The following is a 16,498-nucleotide window of genomic DNA, read 5'->3' as shown; positions in this document are numbered from 1 at the left end:
GTGTCACAGCATCTCTACTCTTTTGTCATTGACGGTTCTTTATCACCCACTCTTTTGCTCTTCTTCATCTTCCTCTTAGTTTCTCTGTGTGGAAACTCTTTACCCTAAATGGATCAGCCAAATAATTGGTCTGAAATGATCTAGAAGTAGCTTTTTCATGGGGATTGTGTAGCAGCTCTAGAACTAGGTTTGAAGTGACTTAGATGATTTGGGTAGGAAATTCAAAGCATGAATTCCATTGGCTGTTGGTTAGAAATTGATTTAAAATCTAAAACAACGTGATTGGTGGCAGTGGCGAAGACAAACCCAATGCGTGAATTGCGGTCTCTCCTTTTTAGTTTTTTTCTCTAAAAGTGCACTCAATTCTTTTTCTCTCTCGTTCTCTTCCCTCCTCCTCCCCTTCTCAACCTCTCAGTAAGGAACCCACCTCTGACCAACGACATCTACTTCTGGCCGAGGGCTACACGGAGAATGACTTCTATGACCTGGTGAGGAGCATCGGAAGAGACCTAGTGGAGAAGATCGACCAGTTCACACATCCAAAGAAAGACGCCATGTTCTTCACAAGACAGCTGTGATACTCTAACACAGTGTTTCCCAGTACTAGCACACCTGGGTCGTATTCATTATGCACACCGTAGCACCGTTTTACAACGAAAACAAGCGTTTCTTTTTGGACAAGTTCAGGTAGTCCCACCACTGTTCAGTCAGTTTGCTTCCATTTGGTTCCTAGTGAATACGACCCTGGTTACTCTTAACACAGTGTTTCGCAGTACTAGCTAGCGCATCTGATTCAACTACTTGACTCACACCTGATTCAAGGGCTTGATGATTAGTTGACCAGTTGAGACACAAGTAGAATTGCAGGGGGGGGTACTCGAGAGATTTGAGAAACAGAGCTCTCATCCATCACACATTCAAGGTAAGACAGCATTCCCTCAACAAGATGTACAGCAACGGTACTCAAACAGCTGGCCAAGGGCACCACCACTGAACAACAATGGGCATATTGTCACACTCAGATGAGGGCATTACAGCTGTAACATTGGTTTATTACTTTCAATTGAATTGTTTCATGAATTGCTACCACCGTGATGAGGTTTTCACTATCCCAAAAACACAGACAACCCTCCCCATGCCCCTCCTCATTCCCCCCATGCCCATTCACCCCTATAAAATGTGCTTGTTGTGAGAGACAAAAAAAACACATATAACACTATACAACTACTAAAAACAAATTACTCTATGCATTACATGTTATGAAAATGTATCAAATATGTTAAACTGACTAATTATAATGATACAAGATGCAGTGAATGTTCTTTGTTTGGTTTGTACAGGCTTGTTTGAGATTAGGGGTAAATTGGATCTATTCCACTGCTTGACAAATAGGCTCGGAGAGCAAAGGTTAAGCTATACTCAATTCATCAGAGGGGCTCGGGATTGGCTTGTCTGCTGTTTTATAGCGAATGTGTCTCATAGCATCTACACTGAATGAAAATATAAACGCAACATCCTAGAATTTCTAAGATTTGACTGAGTTACCCATAATTCATTTATGGAAATCAGTCAAATTAAAGAAAGAAATTAGACCCTAATCTATGCTTTTCACATGACTGGGAATACAGATATATGCACCAGTTGGTCACAGATGTCTGAAATAAAAGGTAGGGGCCTGGACCAGAAAACCAGTCAGTATCTGGTGTGACCACCATTTGCATCATGCATTTGCAACATATCACCTTCGCATAAAATTGATCAGGCTATTTGATTGTGGCATGTGTAATGTTGTCCCACTCCTCTTCAATGGCTGTGTGAAGTTGCTGGATATTGGCAGGACCTGAAACACGCTGGTGTCGATAAAGAGCATCCCAAACATGTTCAATGGGTGACATGTCTGGTGAGTATGCAGGCCATGGAAGAACAGGGACATGTTCAGCTTCCAGGAATTTTGTACAGATCCTTGCAACATGGGACCATGCATTATCATGCTGTACCATGAGGTGATGGTGCCGGATGAATGGCACGACAATGGGCTTCAGGACCTTGTCACGGTATATCTGTGCATTCAAATTGCCATCAGTAAAATGCAATTGTGTTGGTTGTCCGTAGCTTATGCCTGCCCATACCATAACCCCATCGCCACCAGTGGGCACTCTGTTCACAACGTTGACATCAGCAAACCGCTCGCCCACACGAAGCCATACAGGCTGTCTGCCATCTACCCGGTACAGTTGAAACCGGGATTCATCCATGAAGAGCACACTTCTACAGCGTGCAAGTGACCATCGAAGGTGAGCATTTGCCCACTGGAGTTCATTACGACGCCGAATTGCAGTCAGGTCAAGAACCTGGTGAGGACGACGAGCACGCAGATCAGCTTCCTTGAGATGGTTTCTGACAGTTTGTGCAGAAGGTCTTCGGTTGTGCAAACCCACAGTTTCCTCAGTTGCCAGGAGGCTTGCTTCTCGCAGGTGAAGAAGCCGGATGTGGAGGTCCTGGGCTGGCATGGTTACACGTGGTCTGCGGTTGTGAGGCCAGTTGGACGTACTACCAAATTCTCTAACATTCCTACAGTCAGCATGTCATTGCACGCTCCCTCCGAACTTGAGACATCTGTGGCATTGTGTTCTGTGACGAAACAACACATTTTAGTGGCCTTTTATTTTCTACAGCACAAGGTGCACCTGTGTAATGATCATGATGTTTAATCAGTATTGATATGCCACATCTGTCAGGTGGATGGATTATCTCTGCAAAGGAGACATACTAACTAACAGGGATATAAACAAATTTGTCCACAAAATTTGAGAGAAGTAATATTTTTGAGCATATGGAAAATTTCTGGGATCTTTTATTTCATCTCATGAAACATGGGATCAACACTTTACTTGTTGCATTTACATTTTTGTTCCTTATGTTTTATCTATCTTTTCTACTTTGACAGCTACTTATTATGCAAGATAATGTGGCCCAACTGAGCCAAGTGTTGTTTGCTCTGAGTGGAGCCCTTAATCTAATGACAATGAAGGACCAAGGGTCAATGTTTGTTAATGGCACATGTTCATTTGATCTGATTCGCATCACCGACATGAGGCTCGGCTTGTTTGTTTTGCACTCACGCACACACCTACTCTTTCTCTCTCGCTGTCAATTTTGATCTCTTTCTCTTAGTCTCTATTTCTCTCTGCCATAGACAAACTTCTCTTTCTCTCTCCCTCACTCTTGCACACGCACACACACACACACACACACAATTAACAGACAGAGCCTTTCGGACAAATCCCAGTACTGACAGGAACAAACAGGATTGGCCCAGTGACAGATCAATCACAAAGACTGATTGGCTTTGCCTTGGCTAATGAATTACCACATCAGAGGCCTGATTCCATCTCTTTCCTATTAAGGATTTAGAGTTGCACACAATGAAGGCTCCGTGTTGAAAAGTAGCAGCCGGCTTGGGCGTTCATACCTACCTTGTGCCATACCAGCACTGAACACAAGGGGCGATATTTTCAATCCTCACTGAGCCTTTGTATTCCGGAGGTTAGCAATGCTAACAAATACATGTAAAATACCATAGAGAATACTAACTAAATGCTAACAAGCACATTTTTAAAATTGTATAAAATCTCTGATCTAAAATATTTGCAGGACAGACATCCCAGCTCATAAAGTTCTATAAGTAACTCAAAGTAGCTACAAATATTCAAATGTATAAAAATGTAAAAAATTCAAAGAAATAGTTTCAATGATAGTGGTATAGAAAAACCATCCCGTGACTATTTCCAAATACCCCGGTATACGGTATATACGATATACCTCCCAAGCCTAGGTAGCAGTAACAACTTTTTAGTAGGACGTTGCGTTGTTCGCCCCCAATTTATACGTTTGAAATTTGCAATAAACCTGAAAACACAGGGTCGGTGAAAGCAATATGGCAGATGTCTTCACTTCACCAATCCATTCTTCACAAGTCATTACCGCTCAGGGAAAGGAGACAAAGAGAGGAAGTCACTTTACCAACTTATTGAGATGCACTCGAGAGGGACCCTCCCTCCCTGTAGTGACAAAGCTGTTTCCTTTTCCTCCACAAACCGGTCCTTGGCGTTCACCCCTCAGCCTCAGTGGTTGATGTCTCATTTTTAAATACAGGGCGTAAAGGGCGGGTGGTGGACAGAGTGTGGAAAAAGACTTATGCCCACCCCGCGTCCTACTGGTTTTCCGATCAGAGAGTGTGTGGATTGTGTTTAATGGCGAAACAAGGGGCCCGCAGTTCGTAAAAACCCCTGTGAACATTTATCTCTGTCCCTGTGCTTAATCTTTTTTAAATAGCAACCTTTTCCCTACACTCCGTTAATGACATCCATAAATATGATACATTCTGTGGTGGCATTAGGGTCTAATGGGTCGTGTGTGTGTGTGTGTGTGTGTGCGTGCGTGCGTGTGTGTTTATTGTGAATTTGAGACAGAACATGATCACAACCATCATGATCTCTTACTTTCACAATATGTAAATGTCTGTCTGTTCTCCTGTCTATCAGGTATATGTGTGTCTTTGAGGGTGTTATTATGTGTGAATTTGAAACAGCATTTTATGACAATGAACCTCCTCAAAGTCATCAGCATTTTGGGATAATTTGTGGTGCAGTTTCACCAATGCATCAGAGCCCCTGCAATACCCCCTTTTTTACCCACAAAGAGATGAGTTGAGGTGGGCCATGCTCTCATCGATGCGCAGCCCCCCTTTGACAATAAACTTCACAATTACTCAAATTACCGCCACGTGATATCAAACTCCATTTTAGCCCCAGCTACGTGACAGATGTCCTCTCTGTTAACCTTTAGAAATGTCACTTTTATGAACAAAATGGCTGGCTAATTGTTTTTTCCCCCAGCAGAAACGCTGACTCATGGAGTTGGGCAAGCTGCTCCTGATGAGAGAGGACGGGCGACGGTACCCTTGTGTCTCTGTCTGTACGTCATTTATATTTAACCTGCACAAGGAGAGAGGAGTCTTCCGAGCATTGTTTCCCCCATCTCCTTGGTGTACACCGTGTCCTGTGAAAAGAGGACACTGCGCCACAAATCAATAAAAGCACAAGCTTTCTCCTTGTCACTGTCCACTACATGGTAAACCATTTTAGTGTTCTTAGTACATTTACATTTGACTAATTCAGCAGACGCTCTTATCCAGAGCAAATTACCATCAGTGAATTCAACTAAAGTAGGTAAAACAACCAGATAACAATCATTGTTTAGAGCAACAAGTACTGTGATTACTTATTATTACAATGTACTTAGAGTTAGGGTTACTTCTGTACTGTCAGTGTAATACCTGTTACACTGCCAAATCAAAGCAAATGTTATTGGTCACATACACGTGATTAGCAGATGTTATTGTGGGTGTAGCGAAATGCTTGTGCTTCTAGCTCTGACAGTGCAGTAATATCTAACAAGTAATATATAACAAATTACACAACATATACCCAATACACAAAAAGCTAAGTAGGAATGAATTAAGACTATATACATATAGACGAGCAATGTCGGAGTGGAACAGACTAAGATACAGTAGAAAACGTTTTTAAAAAGCATAGAAAACAGTATATGCCGTTGAATACACTACACTTAGGTTGGAGCCGTTAACTCGTTTTTCAACCACTCCACAAATTTCTTGTCAACAAACAATAGATTTGGCAAATTGGTTAGGACATCTACTTTGTTCATGACAAGTCATTTTTCCACCAATTGTTTAGACAGATTATTTCACTGTATCACAATTCCAGTGGGTCAGGATTTTACATACACGAAGTTGACTGTGCCTTTAAACAGCTGGAAAATTCCAGAAAATCATGTCATGGCTTTAGAAGCTTCTGATAGGCGATTGACATAATTTGAGTCAATTGGAGGTATACCTGTGGATGTATTTCAAGGCCTACCTTCAAACTCAGTGCCTCTTTGCTTGACATCATGGGAAAATCAAAAGAAATCAGCCAAGATCTCAAAAAAATTATAGACCTCCACAAGTCTGGTTCATCCTTGGGAGCAATTTCCAAACACCTGAAGGTACCACGTTCATCTGTACAAACAATAGTACACAAGTATTGTCACGTTTGCCGTAGTGACCAAGGCACAGCGTGATATGAATACATCTTCTATATTTAATGAAGAAAGAACACTAACACAAACTTACAAAACAACAAACAAACGTGACGCTATATATATACAGTGCAGACACAGGCAACTAGACATAGACAATAACCCACGAAATACCCAAAGAAGATGACTGCCTAAATATGGTTCCCAATCAGAGACAACGATAAACAGCTGCCTCTAATTGAGAACCAATCTAGGCAACCATAGACATACATAAACACCAAGATGGTAAAACCACCCCATACACCTACAAAAAAACCTAGACAGGACGTGGACCCCGCTCTACCTCAGTCTTGGTCCATTTAGGTGGCGCCTCTGGAGCGGGGACCCTCGCAGCGGGCCCCGGACTGAAGATCATCGTAGAGGGCGCCACTGGACGGAAAGGAGCCTCTGGACTGAGGAGCGGCTCTGGAAGCTCCGGACAGGAGGGAGATTCCAGCATCGCCGGCGTGACAGGTGGCTCTGGCAGCTCCTGGTTTGCAGGCGGCTCCTGGCCAGCTGACGGCTCTGGCGGCTCCTGGCTGGCTCCTGGCTGGCTGACGGCTCTGGCGGCTCCTGGCTGGCTGACGGCTCTGGCGGCTCCTGGCTGGCTGACGGCTCTGGCGGCGCCTGGCTGGCTGACGGCTCTGGCGGCTCCTGGCTGGCTGACGGCTCTGGCGGCTCTTGGCTGGCTGACTGCTCTGGCGGCTCCTGGCTGACGACTCTGGCGGGTCCTGGCTGACTGGAGGGAGACTCTGGCGGATCCGGACTGGAGGGAGATTCTGGCGGATCCGGACTGGAGGGAGACTCTGGCGGATCCGGACTGGTAGGTTCCGGACTGCGACCCGTCGTGGTAGGTTCCGGACTGCGACCCGTCGTGGTAGGTTCCGGACTGCGACCCGTCGTGGTAGGTTCCGGACTGCGACCCGTTTGGTAGATTCCGGACTGCGACCCGCCGTGGTAGGTTCCGGACTGTGACCCGCCGTGGTAGGTTCCGGACTGTGACCCGTCGTGGTAGGTTCCGGACTGTGAACCGTTGTGGGAGGTTCCGGTCTGTAGACTGTTCAGTCTGGACTGGGTACTGTTGCCGGACGCTCTGGACTGGGTACTGTTGCCGGACGCTCTGGACTGGGTACTGTCGTCGGACGCTCTGGACTGGTGAGGTGCACTGTAGGCCTGGTGCGTGGTGCCGGTACTGGTGGTACTGGGCTGAGGACACGCACCTCATGGCAAGTGCGGGGAGGAGGAACAGGGCGTACAGGACTGCCGAGGCGCACTATAGGCCTGGTGCGTGGTGCCGGCACTGGTGGTACTTGGCTGGGGACACACACCTCAGGGCGAGTGCGAGGAGCAGGAACAGGGCATACAGGGCTCTGGAGACACACAGGAAGCCTGGTGCGTGGTGTTGGCACTGGTGGTACTGGGGCGAGGACACGCACCTCAGGGCGAGTGCGGGGAGGAGGAACAGGGCGTACTATAGGCCTGGTGCGTGGTGCCGGCACTGGTGGTACTGGGCCGAGGACACGGACCTCAGAGCGAGTGCGGGGAAGAGGAACAGGGCGTATTTGACTGCCAAGGCGCACTATAGGCCTGGTGCGTGGTACCGGTACTGGTGGTACCGGGCTGAGAACACGCACCTCAGGATGACTGCGAGAAGCAGGAACAAGACACACCGGGTTGTGATGGTGTACTGGAGACCTGTTGTGTATAGCCGGCATCAAATCTTCCGGAACTTTAACACAAGTTTCAGGCTGAGTACGAGGAGCTGACACAGGTGGCATCGGACAGCTAACACGCTCCTCAGGGCGAATGCCATGCATACTACGCCAAACCAACCCCTCTCTCTCTTCACTCTCCTCCAATTTCGTCAACTCCTCGAATGTCTCATAATCACCCCTCCGTTCACTCTCCTCCAATCTGTCCAATAACTCCTCGACAATCTCAGACTCACCCCTCAAGTTTGCCGACTGCTCCAAGTGCCCAATACATTTTTGGGGCTGCCTCGCGGGCTTCCAGCCACGATGCCGTGCTGCCTCCTCATACCGGCACCGCTCTGCTTTCGCTGTCTCGAGCTCTGCCTTGGGGCGGCGATATTCCCCTGGTTGTGCCCAGGGTCCTCCACCGCCCAGAATTTCCTCCCAAGTCCATGATTCCTGCGATCGCTGCTGCTGCCTTTTACCATGCTGCTTGGTCCGTTGTTGGTGGGTTATTCTGTCACGTTCGTCGTAGTGAGAAGACCAAGGCGCAGTGTGATATGAATACATCTTCTATATTCAATGAAGAAAGAACACTAACACAAACTTACAAAACAACAAACGAACGTGACGCTATATATAAACAGTGCAGACACAGGCAACTAGACATAGACAATAACACAGAAAATACCCAAAGAAGATGGCTGCCTAAATATGGTTCCCAATCAGAGACAACGATAAACAGCTGCCTCTAATTGACAACCAATCTAGGCAACCATAGACATACATAAACACCTAGATGGTAAACTACCCCATAAACCTACAAAAAACCCTAGACAGTACAAAAACACATACATCACCCATGTCACACCCTGACCTAACCAAAATATATAAAGAAAACCAAAGAATACTCAGGTCAAGGGGTGACAAGTATAAACACCATGGGACCACGCATCCGTCATACCGCTCAGGAAGGAGACACGTTTTCTCCTAGAGATGAACATACTTTGGTGAGAAAAGTGCAAATCAATCCCAGAACAACAACAAAGGACCTTGTGAAGATGCTGGAGGAAACAGGTACAAAAGTATCTTTATCCACAGTAAATTGAGCCCTATATCGACATAACCTGAAAAGAAGCTCAACAAGGAAGAAGCCACTGCTCCATAACCGCCATAAAAAAAGCCAGACTACGGTTTGCAACTGCACATGGGGACAAAGATCGTACTTATTGGAGAAATGTCCTTTGGTCTGATGAAACAAATATTGAACTGTTTGGCCATAATGACCATAGTTATGCACGGGGGTGGCAGAATCCTGTTTTGCTGCAGGAAGGACTGGTGCATTTCACAAAATACATGGCATCATGGGGTGGGAAATAATGTGGATATATTGAAGCAACATCTCAAGACATCAGTCAGGAAGTTAAAGCTTGGTCGTAAATGGGTCTTCCAAATGGACAATGACCCCAAGCATACTTTCAAAGTTGTGTCAAAATGGTTTAAGGAGAACAAAGTCAAGGTATTGGAGTGGCCATCACAAGCCCTGACCTCAATCCTATGACAATTTGTGGGCAGAACTGAAAAGGCGTGTGCAAGCAAGGAGGCCTACAAACCTGACTCAGTTACACCAGCTCTGTCAGGAGGAATGTTCCCAATTTATTGTGTGAAGCTTGTGAAAGGCTACCCAAAACGTTTGACCCAAGTCAAACAATTTAAAGGCAATGCTACCAAATACTAATTTAGTGTATTTAAACTTCTGACCCACTGCGAATGTGATAAAGAAGAGAAATAAAAGCTGAAATAAATCATTCTCTCTACTATTATTCTAACATTTCCCATTCTTAAAATAAAGTGGTGATCCTAACTGACCTAAGACAGGGAATTTTAGCTAGGATTAAATGTCAGGAATTGTGAAAAACTGAGTTTAAATGTATTTGGCTATGGTGTATGTAAACTTCCAACTGTACATATGAGATGAGTAATGCAAGATATGTAAGCATTATTATGTGAATGAGCTACCGTAGAATAGTATAGAAAACAGTATATACCAGATATGTAAACATTATTAAAGTGCCTTGTCTTCCATTCCTTAAAGTGGCCAGTGATTCCTAGTCTATGACTACAGTCTGATGACATGGAGATTGAAGCTGTTTTTCAGTCTCTCGTGCCCAGCTTTGATGCACCTGTACTGACGTTGCCTTCTGGATGATAGCGGGGTTAACAGGCAGTAGCTCGGGTGGTTGATGCCCTTGATGATATTTTTGGCCTTCCTGTGACATTGGGTGCTGTAGGTGTCCTGGAGGGCGGGTAGTTTTCCCTCGGTAATGCGCTGTGCAGACGACATCACCCTCTGGAGAGCCTTGCGGTTGCGGGCGGTGCAGTTGCCATACCAGGCGGTGATACAGCCCAACATGATGCTTTCAATTGTGCATCTGTAAATATTTGTAAAGGGTTTTAGGTGACAAGTCGATTGTCTTTAGCCTCCTGAGGTTGCACCTTCTTCACCACACTGTCTGTGTAGGTGGTTTATTTCAGTTTGTCAGTGATGTGTGCACCAAGGAATTAAAACTTTCTGCCCTCTCCACTGCTGTCCCATCGAACTTGATGATTGAGCTGGAGGCGTGCTTGGCAACGCAGTCATGGATGAACAGGGAGTACAGGAGGGGGCTGAGCACACACTCTTGTGGGGCCCCAGTGTTGAGGATCAGCGGAGTAGAGGTGATGTCTCCTACCTTCACCACCTGGGGGAGGCCCGTCAGGGAGTCAACGACCCAGTCAACGACCCAGTTGTACAGGGCGGGGTTCAGACCCAGGGACTCAAGCTTAATGATGAGCTTGGAGGGTACTATGGTGTTGAATGCTATAGTCAATAAATAGCATTCTTACATAGGTATTCCTCTTGTCCAGATGGGATAGGGCAGTGTGCAGGGTGATGGCAATTGCATTGTCTGTGGATCCATTGGGACAATAAGCAAATTGAAGTGCGTCTAGGGTGGCAGGTAAGGTAGAGGTGATATGATCCTTGACTAGTCTCTCAAAGCACTTCATGATGACAGAGGTGAGTGCTGCGGGGCGATAGTCATTAAGTTCAGTTACCTTTGCCTTCTTGGGTACAGGAACAATGGTGGCCATCTTGAAGCATGTGGGGACAGCAGACTGGGATAAAGAGAGATTGAATATCCCCTTAAACACACCAGCCAGCTGGTCTGCGCATGCTCTGAGGACACGGCAAGGGACACCGTCTGGACCGGCAGCCTTGCGACGGTTAACACGTTTAAATGTTTTTACTCACGTCGGCCACGGAGAAGGAGATCTCACAGTCCTTGGTAGCGAGCGAGCCATGTCGGTGATACATTGTTATCTTCAAAGTGTGCGAAGAATGTGTTTAACCTGTCTGGAAGCATGACGTCAGTCTCGGCGATGTGGCTGGTTTTCCTTTTGTAGTCCGTGATTGTCTGTAGTTCCTGCCACATACGTCTCGTGTCTGGGCTGTTGAATTGTGACTCCACTTTATCTCTATACTGACGTTTAGCTTCTTTGATTGCCTTGTGGAGTGAATAACTGCACTGTTTATATTCTGCCATAATACCAGTCTCCTTGCCATTGTTAAATGCGGTGGTTTGTGCTTTCAGTTTCGCGCGAATGCTACCATCTATCCACGGTTTCTGGTTAGGGTAGGTTTTAATAGTCACAGTGGGTACTACATCTCCTATACACTTCCTTATCAACTCAGTTACTGTATCCGTGTATACACCTTGATTATTTTCCCACACTACCAGTCCACGTGATCAAAACAACACTGAAGCAAGGATTCCGATTGGTCAGACCAGTGTTGAATAGTACAAAACAGAAGCACTTCCTGTTTGACTTTCTGCGTATAAGACGGGAGGAGCAAGATGAAGTCTGTGATATGTTGCCTAACATGTTAGGTTACAACAGACTCAGTCATCTGACATCATGTAGAACTGGGTGACTTCCTGATCACAGATGTCAACAATATTCAAATTTAAATCTGGAAAATGATGCATGCTATTGCCTCTTCCCAGTTTGCCAATGGTGGCAATCTTTTGAAGCAGGACGTTTCCCCACAGTGTAAGTGTAACGGTTTTCTTTTGGTGAAGGAGAGGTGGACCAAAACGCAGCGTGGTGGTTATTCATGGTACTTTAATAAAGACACTATACAAGAATAAACTAACAAAACAAGAAATGTGAAAAAAAACAGCCCTATCTGGTGCAAACACAGAGACAGGAACAATCACCCACAAACACACAGTGAACTAATGACACCTGCCTCTGATTGAGAACCATACTAGGCCGAAACATAGAAATACCCAAATCATAGAAAAACAAACAGACTGCCCACCCCAACTCACGCCCTGACCATACTAAATAATGACAAAACAAAGGAAATAAAGGTCAGAACGTGACAGTAAGATTATGTCACATTTCTGAGTCTGCCTTTAAGCATACTATTATTTCAACTACCTCTAGAAGTCCAGGGATTGGACAAAAGAACAGCAAGAGTCATTTGATCAGTCAATCAATCAATCAATCAGCCAACTGATCCTTAAATTCATCAATTCATCATTCCGACTCAAAGGTCTGCATCTCGTTCTGTCTAAAGGCCTCAAAGGCCCCAAACAGTATTCTTCTATAATAGCCTTTGAAATCGCGATATGACAGACATGCGTAACTCCTTTAAATGTCACTTCACCGCAGAAACTCCTCCAGGTGATGTACAGCACCTGACATTCAAACAAACCATTCCATCTTTCTCAAGATTTTGATGGGGTGAAATACAAGTTGCATTGCCAGAAATGTCACATCAAAGTCTAATCAGCTCAAAGTTGAGAATTCCGTTTGAATGCCGTTTTGGAAAGACAACAATGGTTTGGGTTGCCTTTGTGCCATTCTGTAGTCAATAGTGAGCCGTTTTACTGGCCTGCCCGAGTATTCCTCGGACGTTGCGCTACAAATCAAAGCTGATAGGCACTCAAATGTAACACAAATCTGCATTTATTGGTCCGTAACGCTGTCAGATGTAAACGGGACAGATTAATTTGGAAAGTCGACTGCGCTGTCAATCAAGCTGACAGCTTGGACAGGAAGTACTTCTGTACGCCAGTGGCGGGCAGGCGGGTGAGCGGTGAGAAAGGTCTAACTCTGAGCCCCCGCGTGGATGATGTTGCGTTGCAGCAGATGAGGTGTTTTACAACCTCCCAGGGAAGGTAGTAAAATGTGGGCTGTTTTTTTCTTTCTTTTTCTTCTGGTGTTGTTTCGATACCGGTCTCTTACCCTGAGTCAGTGAATGGCACAGTCGGTTAGTAACATTAGTAACATTATATTAACATGTTAACATCCGTTAAGCTATATTACCATGTCACTACAAAGGTGTTACTAAGTAAGTAGCAATAAAGGTAAAAATAAATATGTTACCATCTTATGAGGGGGGCATGTTCCATTGATACCCCCCATGCTGGTTTATATTTACGAGAAGAGGCTGTGGCATGGATTGTCAAAACCAATGTGCGTCGTCGTCATGGTGTATGCCAGGCTGTTGTCTGGTCGCTGTGATATGCTGCATGCTCTCTATGTGTGACGCACATGACCAAGTGTGTGTGTAAAGGCACACGCGTGTGTGAGTGGGTGCGTCCCTGTGTGTGTACTCTTTAACCCTGTCTGGCCTTAACTCAGTACGACCCAAAGCACCTCTCACCTCCACCACACGTGGCCTGACCCTTCGTCTGTCCCTTACAAGGCCCAAGCATCTCTCCTCTACTCAGCAGGAAAGTAAACACCAGGCCGCCATCTTTTGGATTGAATGAACGATATACAGCTTGCACACTCAGGGAGAAAAAAGCTGAAATGGGGGGAGGGTGAGAGATTTAGACAACAGGAACATGGAGGGAGTGTGTGCGTGCGTGAATGAGGGAGAGCCATGCAGAGCGTCCTGTCACGGGATCAGTGAAATGTTTAGAGATAAATGGAGAGGAGAGGTGTGTGTGTGTGGTTGACAAATGGCTGTCTTCGGCAGTGAGTTGCTGTAGAGAGCTAGACTTGTTAAAAAATCTGCCCTCTTTGTTGGAACCCTCCAGGGATCTTTCCAGAAGGCGAGGCGAAGCAGCAGGCTAATGCCCAGCACCGCCCCAGAGAGAGAGAGAGAGAGAGAGATGTTGGAGAGAGAGAAAATCCCAGGGAGGCAGAGAGAGGGATAACTGGCAGGGAGAGTGGGTTATCCTGGGAGCGACAGTATGTGGGGTGCTGGCAGAGAGTGAGAGACAGGAGAGAGAGAGACCAGGGAGGGAGAAAGAGGGGATTGAGTTTAATGGAGCACTGAGAGGAGCTACTGCAGGAAACGCCTGTGAATAATGCATCGTTGTTTACCGTGTACACTTCAATACGGTGCAGAGTGCATTACTCTATATCACACACAATTTGTTACTCACAAAGTGTAAGATGTTTAAAAGTATATGCATATAGAACGCAAATTACAGTGCAATGGCAGATGGTAAAGTATTTGCCAAAACGTTATAAAAGGGAAATTACATTTGCCTTCAAACGATTTGTCAAGTGTGAAATTTGAACCATTACATAACATTACATTTCTCCAATTAAAAATCTGAAATCATTAGGGGATCCATATTATGAAATTAACATTCCATACTTTAGAGATGGCAACCCTTTCAAAATCATTAAAGAAGAAATTACAAATTCCCAGTCTCCCTTCCCTTCTGTACGTAATAGAATCCCAACGTCTTTATGATCTCCTGTTCGTATACAGTATCCCAAGTTATTAGGTCTTTATTAGCCCACAGCATTAGTGCACAGTGCATCGTATCCCCCAGAGTTTTCTAACAGGCAGAGCTTTATGACATTAGCCGGCTGAACTGAGCGTAATGGGAGCTCGACCAGATTTATGCTGAAGGTGCTGCCAAGCGGCCCGGGGCAGCTGGGTAATCTGGATGTAATTGAGAGTGGGGGTCACAGGGGAAGAGCCCCTCGGGCTGACAGGTCTGCCACAATGCACTGTTTTGGTGCCGTGCAGACTTTTCCAGTATTGTGGCTCCTGACATAGGTGAACATACAGTAATAATGCACTGCTATAGTGAGTGACCCTTTGACAGAGGGAAAGTGGTGTACTGTAAATCCTCATAGTAAGTGTCCTTTCTACAAGAATGCTATTCTGTGATCAGTTTGATATGTGTGCACATGGTGCCATTTTTGTCAGCATAACCAATAAACCATTTAATCTGCTAATGTTCTTGCCCTGGTTTTATTAAATAAAGGCTGTCCGACTTGGTTCTATTTCCTCATTAACAGGTGGACCGCCGTTGCACGGACATCCTCAATTAATCGCTGCAGATGCAGGTGCGCCTTTTCCCGCAGACAGCTTCCCATTGATTTCCAACAGTAAACACCATTCTGTTAGGGTGAGAGGCTTCAAATGGAGCTGTCAATTTGAAACTCAGAAAAGGAAGAGATAGAGACAGGGAAGGGGAGAGAGAGAGAGATGGGGGGGGGGGGAGAAGAGAACTTGGAAAGAGCAGTCTGGAGTTTCAGCCTGTCATAACCGCTGTTCGTCAACGTCGTAGCTAAGCAGTGTTGATGAGGAACATCCGGCCCATTGGTGGAGACGCCGCTCCACCCTAGCTGGCTGAGGCCCGCTGCGTCTTTGGCTAAGAGCAGAGAATGTCGGACAGTTCTCTGAGATCCTTCCGACAACCGACACTCATCAATTATTGCTGACTCTACACTGTCCCCTCTTATTATTTTGTCAAGATATTGACCAATTCATCACATTCATCCGCCCCACAAGCCCCCGAGCTGTCGTAAAGAATACGGACAAGGAATCTCCGTCTACTGCCTCAGGGACGGACATCAGCCATTTTGAGAGATGTAACTTGTTTGGGAAGTCATGCGTACAGCGGTACGCCCTCCTCCGCCTAGCACAGCGAGGCAGGTGCTTCTTGTCCTTGGTCCAGCACTGATTCATCGTCCCGTTCGCATCGCAAACAGTTTATGTAAGGTTGTTTTATGATGAAGACCACAGTTGGACGAGAGCTTCCTTGAATCACTGCTCTTGGCGCTGAGTCACAGTCCATAGTAGTGGATCCCTGAGAGTTTAGCCGTGGTGATTCATCCCCTCATGAAGTGCTGTGCCATCTGATGAAAACCGGTGTAGCGTGGCCAAAGTGCTTGTTTACCACGAGTCCTCGCTTTCTCTCACTGGTGCCCAGTCGCAGCCACTCTCTCCCTGTACACTCGCACAGTGTACACACTTAATGAAGGAGGGAAATGATTCGTTCTCCAGTCGCATGGGCCAACTAAAGTGCCGTACCAGGCTTAAAACTACGACTCTGTTGACTAGGCACATTGCCCAAAAAAGCCCACTTTGGATTTCTAGTGGAACTCCCAATAAAACTAACAAGGAACAGGGCAGAGAGGGTTCCATGACATGGACAGCCAAATGGATTGGGAAAGCTATAGGGAAGCAGACTAGGGACCGACAACACGAATGAACAAAATCATAAAGAAAAAAATCTGAAAGTAAACATAGTCCCATATAGAGGTACTATTTGTTCACTGATTGAAGCCTGAATCTACATGATTACCTGGTTTCGTGTTATTGACTATACAGTTAACAGGTTAAAAAAAAGTGATTAGTA

General features: G+C 45.7%; 1 pseudogene; it reads left to right on the top strand.

Moving 5' to 3' along the window:
- The window catches only part of LOC135516974 (phenylalanine--tRNA ligase, mitochondrial-like), a 131,172-nt pseudogene that overhangs the window by 58,722 nt on the left and 55,952 nt on the right, over positions 1–16,498 (top strand).

The sequence above is a fragment of the Oncorhynchus masou genome, chromosome 28, assembly GCF_036934945.1.
Source record: "Oncorhynchus masou masou isolate Uvic2021 chromosome 28, UVic_Omas_1.1, whole genome shotgun sequence".
Lineage (NCBI taxonomy): Eukaryota > Metazoa > Chordata > Actinopteri > Salmoniformes > Salmonidae > Oncorhynchus > Oncorhynchus masou.
The sequence above is the reverse complement of the archived record's forward strand: the minus strand, read 5'-3'. Positions and strand labels throughout refer to the sequence as shown.